Source organism: Molossus molossus, unplaced genomic scaffold (genome assembly GCF_014108415.1).
Source record: "Molossus molossus isolate mMolMol1 unplaced genomic scaffold, mMolMol1.p scaffold_m16_p_22, whole genome shotgun sequence".
NCBI lineage: Eukaryota > Metazoa > Chordata > Mammalia > Chiroptera > Molossidae > Molossus > Molossus molossus.
In genome coordinates this window covers 28,542,115-28,561,523 of record NW_023425358.1, presented here as the reverse complement: position 1 = coordinate 28,561,523, position 19,409 = coordinate 28,542,115, and positions in this window count along the sequence as shown.

Below are 19,409 nucleotides of genomic sequence, written 5' to 3'. Positions count from 1 at the left end.
CCAGGAATCTGGCCAACTCCACGGCACATAACACACGAGGACCTCGAGGTAAGCGTGTGTGATTGAGGAGGGTGATGTTCGAATGGTACTCTAGAGCAGTATCTCCCAAACTTACCCCCAAACTCGAGTATTTCTGTAGCTCCCGTGGGGTGAACTGATGAGGCTGCTTGCTGGCCCAGGTGACTGACCTGCTGTGCACGTGACCCTGTTGTGGCACAGCCAGTGGGAAGGGCTACTCTCACCCTTTGAATAAAGGAGCGGGGCAATCACTACTTAAAATGTTTTTGTTTTGTTTTTTTATCCTCACCTGAGGACATTTTTTTATATTTTGTTCAGATAGAGTGGGAGGGAGAGAGAGAGAGAGAAACACCGATGTGAAAGGGACACATCGAGTGGTCGCCACTCACACGACCCAATGAGGGCCGGGGACAAACTGCAACCAAGGTACGTGCCCTTAGCGGGAACCGAACCCGGGTCTCTCAGGACCGCAGGCCGACGCTCTAACTGCTGAGCCAAACCAGCCAGGGCCAATAAAACATTTTAAATAGCGCTGGCCGGTTTGGTTCAGCGGTTAGAGCGTCGGCCTGCGGTCTGGAGAGACCCGGGTTCGGTTCCTGCTAAGGGCACGTACCTCGGTTGCAGTTTGTCCCCGGCCCTGGTTGGTCGTGTGGGTGGCAGCCACTCGATGTGTCCCTTTCACATCGGTGTTTCTCTCTCTCTCTCTCTCTCTCTCTCTCTTCCTCTCTCTCCCTCCTACTCTATCTGTACAAAAAATGGAAAAATGTCCTCAGGTGAGGATGAAAAAATAAAAAATAAAATACAATGTTTTATTGTAACATAACTTTCATACAGAAAAGTGCACAGTTCTTAATTGCAGAAGTTGTGGAGTTTTGTCAAAGTGGACGCATCTATGTAACCAGCATCTAGATCAAGAAATAGCATTCTCAGCTTCCGTTGGGTTACTTCACCTTGCCAGGGTTACTGCTAGTCTGACTAGTTTTCTCTAGTTTCATCACCAGAACCTTCAAGCTCTTCAGCTGCGGAGTCCTTGCCATAGTTCCTGAAGAGCCAAGCCCCCGGCGTAGGCCACAGGCTATGAGAGCTGTTGGCCAAAGATGTGGCTAGAAGGGGGAGAAAACACGCAGGTCAGTCCTCACCCTCCTGTTGGTTATCAAGGCAAATGGGGCTTGCCCTAGACATTAGTATCTGTCTTTTTTTTTTTAATCCTCACCCGAGGACATTTTTGCATTTATCTTCAGATAGAGCGGGAGGGAGAGAGGGAAGAGAGAGAGAGAGAAACATCGACTGGTCGCCACCCACACGACCCCACCCGGGGCCGGGGACAAACTGCAACCAAGGTACGTGCCCTTAGCGGGAACCGAACCCAGGACTCTCTGGTCCGCGGGCCGACGCTCTAACGGCTGAGACAAACCGGCCAAGGCAGTATCTGTCTTTTGTTGAGTACTTTGTATACTTTAGGCACTACTAACATATAGGAGGCATTTTCTCAATCTTCACAATAATCTGAAATGTACTAATACTCCCAAACTTAAGGCTGACTTAATCCAGTCGACCTGAGACTTAATTCTCCTAAGAAGCCCAGAGCTCAGCACTGGGCCTGGTCATCGTACGTGCTCAGTAAGCGTCAGCTGTCAGATAGTCCTAACTGCAAAATGAGGCGCAAAGAAAGGCCATTGGCTGATGATGGTGCCGGCTCCAGGCGTCCTGCCCTTCACTTACATGATGTCATCTAAACCCCGTAATGGTTCTAGAGACAACGCACTGTTGTCATCACGTTTTCAGAGAAGGCAACAGACTCAGTCACAGAAGATGGTTCAGTGACTTCTTCAAGTTAAACACACCAAGTGGCCGAGTCCGGAGCGTTCAGATTCTAAGCCAGCTTCCCGAACCCTCTCTAGTCCCTTCCCCAGATGCTTTATGTTAAACGTACATTTAACATTTTCACCTTTTCCCTTCAGCGCTTCTCTGGGAGTTTGTTTTTATGTGCTCTCACCCCTTATACACACATACAGAGCAAATTTTAGAGGTAAAGCTATTATTTGCTGGGACCCTTTCTCCGGCTGGACAGCTGTGAGTTTCTCCCTTGGCATGGAGTTGAAAGTCAGTTATTGGCCAAGAAGTTGCTTTCCTTTGAAAAGGCAGGTGTCTAACAGTTCTAAGAAGGAACTGTGGAGATGTAAAGAGTACTTGGTTTTCATGAAGCCTACTTTCACTAATAAGCAACAGGAGAACCTTTGGAGGAAATGTATCCGTATTTTCCGGATCACTTTCTCCCTTACCATCTATGAAGGAGGGGTAGGAGCCATTGCACTGGTTTCTAAAAATGTAGCCGGAGAGTTGGACGTCCTGTGTCTTGCTGCTCTTTGTATGTCAGTGGACCTTTTCATGTCGTGTCCTACAGTATGACGAGTCACTGAAAAGCACATGCCAGTCCTGTGTCACCTGCTTCGGCCCCAACCTGCAGCCGGCATCTTCTGCAGAGGCAGGAGTAGAACAATTCTGGTCTCTTCTACTAGAGGTGAAATAGCCCAAGCATCACCTTTGGTAAAACTTTAAGCTCTTTTCCTGCTTTTAAAAATAAGGCCCTAGAAACATGGGCACCCGTTCACTCTCTCTGGACATAATAGCATGGAGAGAAACATATTAGCTAGAAACTTTATTGTTAGCAAACATAGATGTTTTTGTGAATAACTGATTATTAAGACAAAAAGGTCTATGCAGTATGTTTAGGAGAATTCCTAGAGGAGTAAGGTAAATAAGATACAGATACCTAGGGACTCCGTCCCTTTACCCATTTTCTCTAATCTGCGTTTGCTCGATTCCCTGGAAGATACAGATCTAGAAAATAACAAAATCCACTTTGCTGATGGGGAAAGATCAATAATCAGAATCTTAAAGTTTCTCTCCCGTGTCTCAAAAGTGGAGACTCAGCAGTGCGTTCTGGTTTTCCGTAGGCTGACGTTCAAATCTGCCACATAGTCTCTCTCTGTGCCGATGGTGTGGATGGGCAAGGGGTTCAAGCAGGCGACAGTCCCGATTCAGCTAGGAGACCAGTGCCAGTGGGGAACAAGCAGGTCCTGAGGACAGCAGCCCCGGTCGGCGGGCCCCTGCCTGTAATCAAGAATCACTTATTTCAGCATCGATTCTTCTAAGTATTTGAGTGTTTGCTGGGATGCACTGGGGCAAGGCAAAAGCTTTGGAATTAACATTTGACTGTGGTTTTACTGCTTCACTAGTTGGGTAACCTTGGGCAACTTAATCTCTCTGAACCGCAGTGTCTTCATCTGTTAGATAATTGTATCTACCTCAGAGAGTGCTTTTGAGAATTCTAATAATGGCACATATAGCATGATGTGCTAAGAGTTCTACACATACATGCGTGCACATGCTATATACTTACCCTCATAATAATCCCACCAGGTAGGTGCTGTGATCACCCTCGTTTTGTAGTTAAGGAAATGGAGAAACAGGTTACATAACTTGCCCAAAGTCACACAGCTAGTAGGTGGCAAGCCGGGATTCTGAGTCTTAAGTGGTCTCCAGAGTCCCTGCGTTCAGTCACTGTGCTGTCCTGTGAGGTACACGTCGCACAGGACGTCACACAGGGAGTGCCCAGTCTGTCCCTTCCATTGCTGCCGCTATCTGTCTGCTTCTGGCCCTTGGATGTTAGTCTGAGTGCCAAATCCGGGGACTAGGACCATTTCAGGAATCTAGTTTATTGTCAACAGACTATGAAGGCAAAGCTCTAGCTTAGGAGATCATGCTTAAGCATAAACTCCTACAAACGGGTGTGCATTGCCCGACGTGCAGTGTTGAGAGAGATTCCGAGGTCCAAGTTCAGATAGAGTGGGAAGGAGCGGCTTAATGATCATTGTCTGCCATGGGCAGGGGAACCCATTTGTTTGCCATCCCTGACTTAATTTGACCCCTTGTTTTGAAGATGAAAACAGGTGAAGCCCAGAGATATTAAATGACTTGCCCAAGGTCTTGTTTTTAGGTACAGGCCGTGCAGGGCTAGAACGCAGTCGGTACAGTTGTTTGAGTAACAAACTAGTGTTAGACTCGGTGCTGGGAAGTATGGTGGACAGCCCACTATCTAACCTGGCTAATTTGTTGTCTCAATGGGTTCATCTTTGCCTCTGTCTGTGCCCACAGTACAGGCGATTGGGGTCCTGAGTTCATAATTCTGGTTCTGCCACTTACTAACCTTGGGACATTTACTTAACATCTGTGTGCCCCAGCAGTAGGGTACACTCGTCCCTGTGTGCTGGGACGTTTCCAGTTTTAGCACCGAAAGTCTCGTTTCCTCGGACCCCCCTCAGACTGGCACAGTCGGTCACCCTACTCAGCTTCTTCCTCTGTAAAGTAGGGTTGAGAATGTCCCCCTTTCCATGGAATTCCTTTCAGGATTTCACTTATGGAGAAAGCACTTAGAAGTAGTGTTTGGAACATAGTAAGTCCTCAGTACATGTCAGCTGTTTTCATTCTTATTGACGCAGAGGGATCCCCTCCCCACCATAGAATGGGTCTGGAGAGCTTCACTCTCTTCCAAACAAGACAGGAAACTTGCCGTGATCATCTGCTCACCTGTGGCCAGTTGTTGGGGATGTTTTTTCTTGCGAATGTCATAGTCATTGCATTCCGTTCAAACGACATTTATTGAGCACCTATTGCTTGTAAGGTTGTGTCCTAGGCTCTTTCTGAGGACTCAGAGATGAGTAAAAGCATGCTTTCTTTCCTCTGGGACAGCGGGAACGGGCATTCAGGGTTGCTAGTAATTCTAGTTCAGTGTCAGAGGAGCTACACTCGAGGCGTGGAGACAATGGGACTGGAATGTGGGTAAGAGAGAGAATAACAGCAACTGACATTTATGGAGCAGATGGTGACGCACTGCTCATGCGCGATCACATTTATTATTTATTGAAACCCTGAAGGTTGTGAGCACACATCTGCATTTTATAGACTAGGAAACGGAGGTTTAGAGAGGTTAAGAAACTTGCCTCAAGTTCACCCAAGCAGGTCTTGGCTGACCTGAAGTCTGCATTCGTATTAACCATGAATGCTTTACGATTTCTCAAAGCAAATAAAATTCAAGCTTGGCCTAGAGCAGCATCCTTGGCTAGGAATGGGAATTTCACACACGGGAAGCACAGAGGCGGGAGCACGGAGGGCATGTTTGAAAAGTCAAATGAGAGCGTGTGTTCAACAATGAATCTGGGTGAATGAGCTTGAACTTTAAAATCAGTTTGTTCCCCAGCCCGCTGGCTATTGTCCTTGCACACCTCGGGCTCACCTTCCTTTCCTTTCTCCTTTCTTCTCCCTTTCCCTGACCCACCCCGTTCCCCCTGCCTCCCCCTTTTATATCACCAGTGTGGTGGCTTCTGGCAGACCTGCAGTGACGCTTTCCAATTTCACACTTACATGCTCCTGAAAGTATTCGGAAACTAACTCGTATGTAAAACCAATAAAGGGCAACAGCACACATTCCTGTTAGTAATTTTGTTCGACTCCCTTTCTTCTGCTTTGATCATTCTTCCTGCAAACATGGTGTTTGGACCTTATCAGAAGTGGAAGCTTTCAGGAATCTGTGTATGGTGGGACTCTAAGCATATTCATAATAGGAATGAATAAGGGCTGATGTTTATTGAGCACATACTAGGTGCCTGGGCGAGTGCTAAGTACTTTTCATACATTATCTTCCACTCAGCAACCTTGCGTGTGTGTGTTTGAATGATTCCCATTTCCCAGATGAGGAAATTGATGCTCGGAGGAGGAAAGAGCATTCATCTCTGCACCATCTTCACACATTTGCTTTTCTTGCTGGCTTCTCCCAGCCTAACAGAGACTGCCAAAGTATAAAGGATGCTTAGTCGTCAGCCGAGCCAACCCTCTCCATTTTTCACGTATGAAACAGACACTGAGGAGGGAGGGACTTGCCATTAATCACAGCTGGTTAATGGCGGAGCAAGAGCTAGTGTCTAGGTCTTGCAACTGTCAATCCAATGCTCGAGAATTCCGGTCTTGAGGCTGAAGGGCATGGATTTGAGACTTGGGTTTGAATTTAAATTCTGCAGCTTCCAAGCTGTGTGACCTTAAGCAAGTCATGAAACCTCTCTGAGCTCCATTTTTCTCATCTAGAAAGTGGGGATAATAATAACAACTACTAAGAGGTTTATTGTGAGGATTAAATGGGGTCATGAAAGCAAAGCAGCCAGAACAATGACCCTCATGCTGGAAACAAACCTTAGGTCACATTGGCGCTTTAGAAAACCATGGGCTACCCACGTTACAGGCTAGTGTTATTTCAGGAGTTGCCAGTCCCACCTGCTCAGGTCCCATCATGCCTTGAGGCTAAGCCCATAGCAATGTTCCAAGGCTACCCCTGCCCAGGGCAAGCCAACAGAAGCCACTAGCTATAAACCTTGAAATGTAAGACAGGCAGATGTCCAAGCAGCTGTCTTTGCTAATGCCTCACTAGAGACGAGTTTGAATTGCCCCCCACCCCCGGCTGTGTTGGAAATCCACTGAACTGATTATCAGAGAGGACATGGAGTGGGTCTGCCCCACCCCCAACCCCCCAGGGACTGGTAATACTATAACACACTAAATGCTTGTCGAATGAATGCATGGTTGACTATTGCCTCCTCATTTCTCATTGTAGCGTGTTCATCTCTAAGATCAAAGTCATACATGTGCAATTTAGAAAGTCAAAGGGTTCTACAAAGTTGACCACAAAATATAGTAGCCCCCTGCTTTCTCCCTCATTTTCCCTCCCAGAGGCAACCATTCCACCTCTTGTAGCTGGTCATTTTGGCATTGAACTTCTATCTCTAGCTACTTATTCCTAGTGCTAGATAGTCCAGTCTTAGGCATCTCTCTGAAATCCCCACTGTGGAAGTCAGCCCCACCGTCGTTATTTCTTGGTTTTGATTAGGTCAGTATTGACTGCTTACATTATTATGACTATATAAACACTAGTCACAGCTGAGCCACGTTGTAAACTATGATGGCTGTTTCTTTCCTTGACAGCATTCCCCCGGGAGTTAATAATGATCTTGTATTTTCTCTCATTTTGGTTGTTTGCTTGATTTTCTGTGTACCTATTAGGAATTCAACCTCAAACTCTTCACCAAATGTCTAAATCCCCCCAAAGATATTCAGATGCACCAGGCATTCCATTGATTTCAGCACCCCGAGAAAGTCTCCTCCCTGGGGACCTCTGAACCGGTCCACTGTGGACTGATTGCCGCCCCCCCATACCCCCACACCCCAGCCTGGCACACAGCTGTCCCTCTGGGGTCTCCCTTCACCACCATACTGGAGCTCCCCTTTACCCCTGCCTGGGTTTGGATCATTTGTTGTTTCTCTTGTCTTCCTGTTTCTCTACTTCATTTCGGGAAAACATCTTACAGTAACTGACCAGGCAGGATTGAAAATGCTTTCATTCTGTTCCCTTATTTCATTGAGAGTTTGGCTGGGATAGCTACATCTTTAAATTCCCAGAATTTAGGTCCATACATTTCCAGAATTGAAAAGACTTACTCAGTGCTTAGCCCTTAAAGTATGTTTCAACCAAGCCCCTCTTGTCCTTCACCTCCATATCGAGAGGCTTCTCGTGTTGCTAATTCATTATCCTAAGCTTTCTCCACTGTCCGTTTTAAGATTCGCTTTTTGCTGCTGTTTTTTTAAAAATTTACTTTAAAATTTGGTTGTTTCTTCTCCAGTGCTCTCCATTACGGTGGGTTTAATTCTAGCTTGGAAACAGTCTTCCTTCAGGATTTTGAAGGCACTGTGTATGGCTTTCTAGCTTCCAATGTTGCCCTTGAGAAGTCTGAAGCCATTCTGATGATTGATTTTTTTGTTCTGACTTAAAAAGCTTTTCCCTGGCTTTATTGAGATATAATTGACATATAGTATCGCATAGGTTTAAGGTGTACATGATTTTCGATATATGTATGTATTGCAAAGTGATTGCCACAATAAGGTTAGTTAACATGCATCACCTCAACAGTTACCATTTTGCGTGTGTTGTGAGAACGTTTAAGATCTCTCTTAGCAGCTTTATAGTATATGCTGTAGTATTGTTAACTCTAGTCACCGTGCTGCCCATTACGCCCCCTGCAATTATTTATCTTAGAACTGGAAGTTTGTACTCTGACCACCTTTACCCATTTCCCCCATTCCTCTGCCCCTGGTAACCACTAATCTGCTCTTTGTTTCCATGAGTTCATTTTTTTTTTTTTTTTAAGATTCCATATGTAAGTGAGATCATGTAGTATTTGTCTTTCTCTGTCTTAGCCTAATGCCCTTAAGGTTTAGCCATATTGTTGCAAATAGTAGTATTTTGTTCTTTTTTTGGTGGCTGAATAATATTCCACTGTATATATATGTACCATATATATTTTTAATCCATTCATCCATCAGTGGATACTTGGGTTGTTCCCATGTCTTGGCTATTGTGAATAATGCTGCTCTGAATAGGGGATGCAGATACCTCTTTGAGATGGTGATTTAATCTCCTTTGGATATCTATCCAGAAGTGGACACACACACACACGCACACATGTTATATATACACATATATACATATACTATAAAACTATATATATATATATATAGTTTTCTGAGGCTTCTCCATACTGTTATTTATAGTGGCTGTACCAACTTACATTCCCTCCAACAGTGCCCATGGGTACCCTTTTCTCCACATCCTCACCAGCACTTACCTTGTCTTTTTGATAGTAGTCATTCCAGCAGCTGTTAGGGGATCTCTCATTGCGGTTTGATTTGCATTATCCTGACGAAGAGTGATGTTGAGCCCCTTTTCATGTACTCTTTGGCCACTTGTGTATCTTTGGCCATCTGACTTTAACATCTGTGGGAGCTTGTACTATCCTTGGTGTTTTGTAGGTTCATGATGATAGACCTTGGTGTGGGCCCACTATGCTAAGCAATTAGTGGTTTTTTTTTCCAGTTCTGGATATGTTTGCCTTTACATCCTGAGAATTAAAATATACATGTACATAAACACACACACATATTTCATGGCTGTGGTGGCTAGCCTCCAGGATGGCCCTAATGATCCTTGTCTCCTGACAGTCACACCCAATGCATTTTGCTCTCACTACTGGGCCAGGGTTGGTCTCTGACCAACAACACACAGCAAAGCTAATGGTACCTTTGCTGCTGAGAGTGGGGTATACAAGACATTATTGCTTCTGTCTTGGTCTTGCTCTCTCTTCGATCAATTCCTTTGGAGGAAGCCAGCAACCGTGTGAAGGAGTCCTGTGGGGAGGCCCAGGTGAGGAACTGAGACTTCCTGCCGACAGCCAGCTAGCAACCGAGGCTTCTGCCAATAAACATCGTCACCTTGGAAGCAAATTCTCCAGCCCCAGTTTAGCCTTCAGAGGAGACTGCAGCCCCTGCTGACAGCTTGCCTGCATGCAGCCTCATGGGAGACACTGAGCTAGAATCATGGAGCTAAGCTGCTTATAGATTCCTGACCCTCAGAAACTGGGTAAGAGGATGCATGTTTGTTGAGCTGTTGGGACAATTTGTTATGCAGCAATTTTATTTCCTCCCTCTCTCTGTCTTTTTACTTTCTCTTCTGGGAGATTTCCTTAACTTTATTTTCTAATCTTTCTGATGAGTTTCACTTTTGTTCTTTCATTAAAAAGAAATTTTTTAAAGAGCTATTTTCTTTTTTCATCCCCTCTCTCTTTTTTTTTTAATGGTATCTGATTGTGGAGTCCTTTAATTCAGAGACCTTTTGCTTTGCCTTTTCTGGAGAAGAAATGTCCCATCTTTTGCTAGGTTGGGATTTGGGCAGCCTTGCATAAAGTAGGGAAGCCTATCTGTGGAGCTGACAACTTCTTAAACTGAATTTCAGCCAGTCTGTCCTCCGTCACCTTCATTTCTGGAAGCTCCGTTACTTCTGATTGTGTGCTGCTAGTTTGTGATTCTCAGAGTGGCGTGAAATTTGTTGTAGATTTTCCCTCTCCATTCAGGTTCTCCCGTGTGGTTTTTACTTACCTATTTTCTCCATTCTGGTGGGTTTAAATCCCAACACAAACAAACAAAACACAAAACAAACACTAACACTCTGATAGTTGTTTCAGTGGGATTTCATGGAAGAGAGAAGAACAGGTATGTGCATTTTACTAACCCTCTCACTTTAAGCCCGTGTGCCTTGCCTGTCCCTACCTCTCGCCGGGACTTTCTGGGACTCCCATTCAGCCTCTTGCTCATCGAGACAATGAAGGGGGACGCTGGCTCTCTCACAGTCACTGTGGTTCTAAGGTCACAGTCTGAATAACTACAGTATGAATGTTAGTAGATCCTTTCCAAATAATCCGTACATCCTTACCTATGGCAGAGCTGCTGGTTTGTGTCTGAAGGCCTGTCCGTGGCTTTGACTTCAGAGCTGAGTGTCAAGATTTAAGAGGAAGGATTTACAGACAGGCACCTGGAAGGCCTGAACGTGTGTATAGAACACAATGCCTGTGAGTTTCTATGCACATATGTGCACATACCCGCGTCTCAAAAACGAGCCTTCTCGCCAAACAAAACTCACCTTTGCACTGTGGGTGGATTGAGAAGCATGAAAAATGTTTAGCCTAAAGTATGTTTAAATATTCATGATGTCTTCAAAGCAAAGCTTTTGGGAAGACTAAGCCCCCTACCTGGAGCACAGCTGTGACAGTACAATGAGGCATCTTGAAAAGGAAGATTTTCCTGCAGGACTGGGAAGATTATTCAGAGGTGTCCTAGCCCAGCACCCTGCTGCCCACTGTAATAAGACCTATTTTGGATATGTCATGCCCATTAGCAAGAGCAGATGCATATTTAGAAAGTACAGTACTTTCTTGCCAGTTGGAAGGTAATTATACTTTGGGTTATACAACTTTGGGGAGGGTAACGAATTCCATTTACTTACTACCAATCCATCCTCATGTGATGTGGTCTCAGAGATGGTGATTGTGTGGCACACTCATCACCACTCTCTCCGCTTGTACCCATGGCAGACATTACTAATCAATCACGGCACTCATTCTGTAGGCCCCGACGTGAGGTCTCAGAATCCTTTCCACACACTGCTCCTTGCAGCCACCAACAGTTGATGGGAGGGGTGGTGGGGTGGCGGACACACCACCTGAAACATAAGGCCATCTCTCCTTGGGTGTTTCATCACCATTCTCAGTTCAGCATGCTTCAGGTCACATGACCCCAAACTGCCTTAGGCATGGTCCATCCAGGACAGACTAGGGTAGAATTTTGGCTTTTGTGGCCTAAAATCACTTGAGCGACTTTGTTTTTAACTCGGCTGCCATGATTGTTCTGAGTTTTGGTTTCTGTTCCAAGGGTTTCAGTGCTTCGTGCCATTGGTTTGTTGAACTTAATAGCACACCTGATCCCACTGTGGTCATCATCTTTTTATTCTACACCAGGGGTCAGCAAACCGCGGCTCACAGGCCAAATCCAGCCTGCGGCCCGCTCATGTAAATAAAGCTTTATTGGGACACAGCCACACCCATAAGTTTACATGTCGTTCACGATTGCTTTCACACTAACAGGGCAGAGTTGAGGAGCTGTGACAGGGACTGGCCCCAACAGCCCAAAATATTCACTCTTCCTCCTTTATAGAAAAAAAGTTTCCTGACCCAGTTCTAAATGGTCACTCAAGCCTGTTTTGGCTCTTTATTATCCAATGTTTTCTCCATGGTGCATTCAACTCTTTTACTAACCCACTTCATTATCCTGTGTCCAGCCCACATTTCTCTGTTACACCCACTAGGCTCTCCTGAGCGATGTCCAGTGCCCCACTGCCATTCAGATGTGCTGGTGATAACGCTGCCTGCTATGTGGTGAGGAGTTACTACAGTCCAGGCAGTGCTGAGCACGCTATGTAAATTAACTGAACGAAAGTAAGCAAATGGCCTGGTTTAGAGCCTGGCATAGGTTAGGTGCTCTATTATTTTTAGCTTTTAGGAGTAGGTATTATTAAAATAAAGAGTTTTAATAATTTATTCAAGGTAGCCAAGCTGGTAAGGGGCAGAACTAGGCTCTAACTCAATTAGGACTGATTCTAAAACTCGTGACCTTCCCATTAAATCTCATCTGTTTTCTACTACTTCTTTCTGACTTACCAGTCTAGTAATCTGTATGTAGTTAGAAATGGGCATTCTATATGTTATACATAATGTGTGTGTGTGTATGTATGTGCATATATATATGTGTGTGTGTGTGTGTGTATGTGTGTGTTTGTGTGCATACATATGTGTGTGTGTGTGTGTATTTATCCTCACCCGAGGACATTTTTGCATTTATCTTCAGATAGAGAGGAAGGGAGAGAGGAAGAGAGAGAGAGAGAAACATCCATGTGAGAGAGACATATCGATTGGTTGCCACCCGCACGACCCCAACCAGGGCTGGGGACGAACCACAACCGAGGTACATGCCCTTAGCGGGAATTGAACTCGGGACTCTCTGATCCGCAGGCCAATGCTGTAACTGCTGAGCCAAACCGGCCAGGGAATAATGTATATATTTTTAATGTGTATGGTGTAGTGTATTATCTCAGATCCTTCTAACATGCAGGTTAGACATTGTTCCCATTTTACAGAGGAAGAAACGGAGGCCGAGAGAAGGTCATGCAATTAGGTAGTAAGCTGTTCGTTGGCACCATTCTAAGTTGTATGATTCCAAAGACTTTATTCTGCATTGCTATGATACACAGCCGTAATATGTGGCTGAGTTGACATTCAGCAGTTTCTGCAACACACATTTAAGGACCACCCACGTGGTACCAGGTACTGTGCTCAATCCATGATGTATTTTTTTCTATAGTGAATTCCTTTTCTAAGTGCTCACAAATAAATGGTTGAATTTTCTGATGTTTGTTTTAAATTTAGTGTACTTGGTAACATGTTTGGGGTTGCATTCTCTTCTCCCCAAAATGGAAATTTAAGATGTTTTGTACCTCAATTTCCCCATCTGTGAAATGAGAAAGAAAATACCTGTTTTTACATCTTTCAATTTTCTAAGTTGAGGAGATTTCAAACCAGAGAGTTTGTGTTCAACAGTGACTGACTGCAAAGTGGAATCCTGTGGGTAGAATTCAATCCACAGATGTTCTCTTCGACTTACACAGTGAACTGGAATACATTGAATTAAACAAAACATTTTTAAACTGAGAGAGTTTTGAGCTTCTCCTGAGTAATCAGATAACTTCGGAGGACTGATTTTGTTGCCCTGCATGGACATATGGCTGAGCTGAGTACAAGCTTCTCCCTTTAGACAGCACATGCTCTGCTGGTCATCTGTCCCCATCCTGCCTGTGTGTCTCCCAACACTGAAGCCGTGTCAGTGGCTATTTAAAATGCCCCATTTTAGCCATTTACTTTGCCCTCTGATCTTTGCAGAGAGCTGAATTTACGCCTTCCACATTCAAGCAGGGTATAAGAAAGAACATCATCTACGAGATAAAATGTGCTTCACATCTGTTCAAACTGAATGGATAGAAAACCTTAGTTCTCAGATTCTTTGTATTGGAGAGGAACTTACCTTTAAATCAGAACAAGACATTAAAAATAAGAATAAATGGGAGAAAGGATATTTTTAATACACATAGAATTATAGATGGTGACTCCCACCCACGTATTCAGGGCAAAGTGTTACCTCTGTGAAGTTAAAGGGGAATTATAATTCTCTTCAAAGCCCAGCTGGTGGCATCTTGGACAGCACCGTCACCATTCTTTGGCATGGGTTTATTGTTCTGCAGGGGAGGATTTTAGTACACCCTCTTAAATTCAAACTGACTCGGCATTCATTTATTTTTCTTTATTGATTTTAGAGAGAGAGAAAGGGAGAGGGGGAGAGAGAGAAATATCGATGAGAGAGAACATCGAATGACTGCTACTTGCATGCCCCCCACTGGGGATTTGGCATACAATCTGGGCATGTGCCTTGACTGAGGATTGAACACGTGACCTCTTGGTGCATGGATTGATGCTCAACCACTGAGTCACACTGGCTGGGCTGGACTCTTATTTTTTAAATAGATGTCATCCCTCCCTAAAAGGGGAACAGCAAATAGCATGGCTAACTCTACCAAAATGTCTCTTCTTCAGGATATTTTAATTATTTCCTTTATGCACTTTTTGGGTTTATTTCCTGCTTATTTTAAAGGACTGAGTGGTGGCCGGGGGTATTTCTTCTTCCTAAAAGCTGCAAAACATTGACTCTTTGCTTTCTGCACTGCTGTTCCAATAGTGCCTGGTACCTAGTGTGTGGTCAGTAATGCTCATAGCATGAATGCTCGCCCCCCTGTGGTGACATTTATAATTGCTCGTCTCCGTCACAAAAAGCATGGTGCTAATGGAAAAGGGGTAGAGAACGGCTGATCCCTTTCTGGACAGTGCGCTTTTTTGGACTTTCTGAAGTAGGCTGCGTTACCTCCCCCTGCCAGCTGTGTTCACGTGGGGAAATGAGTGAAATAAGAGAATTGGATGTAGCATCCTCCCCACTCCCAATACACACACATACACACACACACACATACACTGCAATTCAAAATGTACTTCCACTGCCTGGCCAGCTGGCTCGGTTGGTTGGCGCATTGTCCTGTGCACTATAATGTTGTGGGTTCAATTCCCGGTCAGGGCACATACCTAAGTTTTGGGTTCAGTCCCTGGTCAGGGCACGTAGGGGAGAGAACCAACTGATGTTTCTCTCTCACACCAGTTTCTCTCTCTCCCTCTTCCTTCTCTCTCAAATCAAATTGTAAAAAGCATACATATCCTTAGGTGAGGATGAAAAAAAAACTGTACTCCCACAAAGTACACAGCACACGTCATCAGCATCGAAGTCATTCCATGAGTCTAGGTCATCGCTCAAACGTCTTCACATTTCACAACCCCTTCTTTGGCAGCAAGCCAAACCGTTAGATCTCATGGGATTGTGCATAACTCTCCTTCCTTACCACACCACTTCGTACTAGTACCACTTCTCCTTGGAGTTCTTAGCACTTACCCTCTCTGCTATTGGCTTGGCAGGTAATCAGGCACACCTCTTCTGTTATTTATTTATTATTTAAAAAATTGTTTTTTTTCTTTATTGATGTGAGAGAGAGAGGAAGTGAGAGGGAGAGAGAGAGGGAAACATTAATGAGCGAGAACATTGATTGGCCGCCTCCTGCATGCTCCCCACTGGGGATCTGACCCACATCCTGGGCATGTGCCCTGACCGGGAATCGGACCAGCGACCTCTTGGTGCATGAGCCAATGCTCAAACACCGAGCCACACCAGCTGGACATTGTTCTGCTGTTTCAATCTGGTATTTAACCTTTCATGTGTTGGCTCCTTCATTTCTCCACTGGATCATATGCATGTTGAGCGTCGAAGCAACAAGGAAAGCCAGTTACCAGCATGGTTCCCTGTACATAGTACGTCTGTGTTTTAGTTGACCCCCAAAGCACGCTTTGAGACAAGAGTTGGGGTCCAGTTAGTTTGTCTGGGATGTGATCCCATGGAACTTGGTGAGGGAATAGGAAAGAGAGGCAGGCAAGGGAAGAAAGAAGAAGGTGTGAGAGAGAATGAGTTACCACCATGGGCGACTGGGCGTAGTCCTGCTGGGGGCCTTTGAAGATAGTGTGGTCCAGTAGAAATGCAATGCAAGCCACAAGTGTCATTTAATTTTTTCTAGTTAGTCACATTAAAAAAAGGAAAGAGAAACATATACTATACTAAAGTTAATAGTATAAAATTAATAGTATATTTCATTTAACCCAGTGTCTCCGCAACATCACTTTAGTAGATGTGGTCAGTATACAAATCATGTGTCTGTTGATTGAAAAGCTCTGGCTTGCTGTCATGGCAGCCTTTCCCCCTTAGCTTTGGTTGTGTAGGTTGAACACTGCATACTCTAGAGGGCACCACTTACCTAGACTTCCAAAGACCAGAGCAGGCATGGTGCCCCTAACGTCGTGCGGTGCCCACCTGCACCACTCCTCACGTGAGGGCTGTCAGCCTCTTACTACTTGATTATTACTGCGCTCATCACGTTGGGCAAAAAATAAAGGACTGCTAGAGCAGACACATTCACTTGGGCTTAGCTACAATATTCTGTCCTTTCAGGGTCACTAAACATTTTGAGCACCTGACACCGTTTCCTCGCAAGCCAGCATCATGAGCAATCAGAAGCCAGCACCTCCAGGGCCCTGCAATCACTCGGAAGGAGTCAGCTTCACACTCACTGCTAATTTTAGCTTCAGTCTACAGAGGGTACCAATGAGTTTTTGCCAAGCACCCTTGCCGACACGGCTTGAAAGTGGCTTTCCCAGGCTGGAGTTGGGAGCTGGGAAAGAGCAATGTCCTCCCAGTGGTAGGCTTCCCTGATCCACCTTATCTAGACTCCTCTTTCTCCACTGGTCTTCCTCACCTTGGTCACCTACAAGGTCTCTGGCTACAAGAGTCAGTGAACTCTGGATGTCTGAGTTCCGTCGCTCAGGCACAGAGGGGCTCTGAGTTAATTTCATTACTTTTTCATTTGTTTCTCTGTGGTGAGCAACAAACCACGCAAGTAGAATCAAATTGATCTGATTGGTAGTATCTAGAAAAAAAATAGAGCAGTTTGCAGGAAGGGAGTCACGGAATGAATTGAACACAGAATTGGAAAGGAACTCAGAAATCAAGGACTCCAACCACTTCTTGTTGTAGATGATGAGCAGGAGCATCTGAAAGGTTGGGGAGCTCATTCAGGGTCACGCAGTGGGTTAGTGGCAGAGCATTCGCTTCCTTTGTAGAAGAAACTGCCTTATTTACCTCCCCAATGCACTGCGCCCAACACATTGTTTGCATTCAACAAATGTTTGTGGAATGAATCGATGCATCTTTTAAATATCCTAGAGGTCAAAGATAACATACTTTTTTTTTTTCCACGTATCTATGTGATGTGCACTTGTTGATTTTGCAAATGCATCATCCATGACCCTTTCTGCTTATACTGCCTCCTTCCCCAAGGATGGGGGGGAGTCATGTGACCCACATATCGCCAATCAGAGCATTCCATTCCTCAAGCCGCAGTGATTTGTTCAGCAACCGTGGTGTGATCCAAGCCTGACCAATGATGAGAATTCATGTTTGGGACTTTCTTTTGGTCATGCTCTTGCCGACAGGGCAGAGCCAGCCTTGAACAAAGCAAAGAGAGGAAAGAAAAACAGGGCTGGAGAGAGCGAAGCCAAGCTTTGGTGATGGCGCTTGACCAGCAATATCCTTGTTTATCCGAAGCCAGTTCCACCCCTGGATTTTTCAGTTGTATAAGCTGATGATCACTTCTTTTTAAAAAACCAGTTAGGTTTTTACCATTGGTATTTGAAACTAAATGACATTAGCTTCGAAACAATCTACAAATGTGTTAGTACCTTCAACATCTCTTGTTTGTATGTTCGCCCTCCCATGAGCTCAGGGAAGGTAGTCCCTTTCCAGCCGTAGGGGGGATCGTTGATGAGACTAAATTTTTTTTTTTTTTAATCCTCACTCAAGGAAATGTGTTTAATTTTTTTTTTTTTATCCTCACCCGAGGATATGTTTTATTGATTTTAGAGAGTGAGAGAGAATCATCAATCAGTTACCTCCCATATATGCTCCCATGGATTGAACCTGCAACCTAGGTGTGTGCCCTGACTGGGAATCACATCCTCAGCTTGAAGCCACGAGGAGACAAGTCTGAGGATAGGAGCCAGCATGCCAAGGGTGGTAAAGCAGAGATTAATAAAACCTGCGTCTTTAATGGCATCATCGAACTACTAAACCTCATTATTTGAGATGTCATTATTATTATTTTAAAAAAATTTTCCCCTTTATTGATTTTAGAGAGAGAAGAAGTGAGAGGGAGAGAAACATTGATGAGAGAGAACATCGATTGGCCGCCTCCTGCATGCTCCCCACTGGGGATCGGGCCCACAATCTGGGCATGTGCCCTGGCCGGGAATCAAACCAGTGACCTCTTGGTGCGTGGGTTGACGCTCAACCATTGAGCCACACTGGCCAGACGAGATGTCATTATTTTTTAAGCTACTTTTCATTTAGCATTCTGTTACTCACAGTCAAAAACAATTTATACAAAATAACTGTCTGAAATATTACCAGGAAGCTTAATTTGTAAAATAATTAAATGAGAGGTTACTTTAGTAGAAGTGGGGATGAGGTGCTGAAACCTTGCCCACTTGGACCCCAGTATTTTCTCTTATGACAGCCCCAAATTTCCTCTGGAATCCTATGACTCTACAGAACCTAGTTTGAAGACTGGCCTATGAGCTAACTTTTAAACTAGAACAAGGTGCCTGGCCTGTGTGGCTCAGTGGTTGAGCGCCGACCCATGCACCAAGAAGTTGCCAGTTTGATTCCTGGTCAGGGAACTTGCCCAGGTTGTGGGCCCGATCCCCAGTGGGGGGCATGCAGGAGGCGGCCAATCAATGCTCTCTCTCATCGATGTTTCTACCCCCCACCCCTCTAAAAATCAATAAAGAAAAAAAAAAGAAAACTGGAACAAGGTTTCTCAACTTTGGCATCATCGCGCTTTTGGGACATAATTCTTTGTGGTGGCGGCTGCCCTGTGCACGTAGGGTGCTGAGCAGCCCCCCAGCCCCACCCATGAGATGCACCCTGTCCGCACTCACGACCACTGAACATGTCTTCAGACACGGTCAAACGCTCCGTAGGGACGCGGAATAGTCTCCAGAGAACCACTAAGTCAGAATTACTCGTTCCTTAACTATTTTAGAACAATACGCTTGCTGAATTGTTGAGATGGTGTGGAGGTATCACTAAAAACAAATGAGTTACAGAAAACAAGAGGTAGAGAGGATGCGGAGAAATTGGAACTCTGTACACTGCCGCCGGGAACGTGAAATTGTACAGACTCCGTGGAAAACACTTGGATGTCTCTTTGAAGAGTCAAACGTGGCATTCCCGTGTGACCCAGTAGCTCTCTTTCTAGGTGTGTACACCAAAGGCCTGAGAGCAGGGACTCAAACAGATATTTGCACATTTGTGTGCACAGCAGCACTATTTACAATAACCGAAAGGTGGATGCAACTCAGGTGGCCATTGATAGATGAATGGATAAGCGAAATGTGGTCTCTACATACAGCAGAGTATTATTCAGCTATAAAAAGAAATGAAATTCTGATGCATGCTACAATGTGGATGAACCTTGAAAACATTATGCTAAGCACAATAAGTCGGACACAAAGGGACAAGTCTTATATGATTCCACTGATAAGAAATCTCTAGAATAGGAAAGTTCATGGAGACAGAAAGCAGAGGAGAGGTTACCAGGGGCCAGGAGAAGGGAGAAGTTACTGTTGAATGGCTACAGAGTTTCAATC